This window comes from Apium graveolens, chromosome 2, assembly GCF_009905375.1.
Source record: "Apium graveolens cultivar Ventura chromosome 2, ASM990537v1, whole genome shotgun sequence".
In the NCBI taxonomy this organism is placed as follows: domain Eukaryota; kingdom Viridiplantae; phylum Streptophyta; class Magnoliopsida; order Apiales; family Apiaceae; genus Apium; species Apium graveolens.
Window position 1 is genome coordinate 155264704 of NC_133648.1, and position 1789 is coordinate 155266492.

Genomic DNA, 1789 nt, shown 5'->3' on the forward strand with positions numbered 1-1789 from the left:
GAGAGAATACCTTTCATAAACCTTGCATAGCTAGGCATCTGTTCAAGAGCTTCATCGAAAGGTATGTTGATGTGAAGTTTCTTGAACACGTCCAGAAACTTAGTAAATTGATTATCCAACTTCTGCTTCTGCAGCCTTTTAGGAAAAGGAGGTGGAGGATAGACCTGTTTCTCCCCTGTACTACCCTCAGGAGGAGTGTGTTCCATTATTTTCTTCCTTGATTCCACTTCTGCTTCCTTCTGCACATCTTCTTCAGCCAAAACTTCAGATTTCAAAACTTGAGATGTTTCAGGGCTTGCAACCTTCCCAGACCTCAATATAATTGCCTTAACCTGCTTTTCTGCTTCCCTCTTGCCTAGAACTTCTGTATCACTAGAAAGCATTTCTGGTAGTCAATTCAATAAGGCGTTAGCAATTTGTCCTATCTGGTTCTCCAGATTCTGGATAGAAACAACCTGGCTTTGGCATATAAGAGCCTGGTTTTTGCACATAAGCCTCAAATCCTCCAATTCAGATTTTTCATTTGAAGATAGACCTGCATCATGAGTTTATTGTTGAAGTTGGAGTTTTTGTCTTGGTGCAAATTGTTGCTGAAAACCAGGAGGGTTGAATTATTTTGCTCCAAACTGATGGAACGGCTGTTGCATCGCATTCTGATTATTGTTCCATCTGAAGTTAGGATGATTCCAGTTGTCCAGATGATAAGTTATGGAACGGTTGCTGCGATCTCTGAAAGTTGCTCACAAATGAGCTGATTCACTAGATATAGAACATTTCTCCGTCGCATGCGAACCTGCACATAGCTCACAACACTGGTTATCTAATAACACCCAAGTTAGCCAGAGAATCGATCTTCATAGACACTCCTTTAGTGAGCATGATAACCATAGTTGTATCCACCTCAAGAACTCCTGCTACCTTGCTCTGTGGCAATCTCTGGGCTGGATACTGATATTCATTAGCAGCCATCAGTTCAATTAAATTATAAGCTTCCTCTAGCTCTTCGCCCATAAGGCTCCACCTGATGGTGCATCGAGCATGGGTCTGGACTGTGCACCCAAACATTATAAAAATAGTTGATGATCATCCAATCAGGCATTCCATGATGAGGACACTCCTAAGCATGTCCTTGTAGCGCTCTCAAGCTTAGCATAGAGATTCTTCCAATTACTGCACAAATGAGTAATAGCGTTTCTGATGCAGCTATCTTCCCATAGGGAAGAATTAGTGAGAATTTTGAGCAAGATCTTCCCAAGTAGTAATCGAACCAGCTAGCTGAGAGTGTAACCAGCTCTTAGCCTTGTCCCTCAGAGAGAATGGGATAGTCTCAGCTTCATAGCATCTTCAGAAACACCGTTGAACTTGAAGGTGTCGCAGATCTCAATGAAATCCCTATATGCATATTGGGATCTTCCGTTGGAGAACCCCCAAACTGGATTGAATTCTGCACCCATTGAATTATGCCAGGCTTGATCTCAAAGGTATTAGACTGTGATAGCTAGCCTGGAAATGCTAGAATTGAATGCCATTGATCTTGGGTTGAGAAAAATCCATCACGGCTTTCATTCATGTTGTTGGATCTCCCATTATAATGAGTACCTGCAACCACAACAAGTAAACCGTGAAAGTAAAAGAGTCTGAGTCAGTGAACTTTAACGACCACTGATGAGAAGCACATAAACTAAAAATTAACACCGAGGTCCTGGCAGTGGTGCCAAAAACTTGTTAGGATAGCGAAAACGTGCGCTAATATTCACGCAAGTATACGCGTTCGCAAGTAGTGTAAGAT

At 42.0% G+C, this 1789-nt stretch overlaps 1 non-coding gene across 1 annotated transcript; it reads left to right on the forward strand.

Annotated features, from left to right (window-relative positions):
- The first annotated feature begins 1097 nt into the window (after positions 1-1097).
- On the forward strand, positions 1098-1202 carry LOC141709792 (small nucleolar RNA R71). Its single transcript, XR_012570352.1, has one exon. It is a non-coding gene; the product is annotated as a small nucleolar RNA R71 (small nucleolar RNA).
- Positions 1203-1789: the final 587 nt, after the last annotated feature.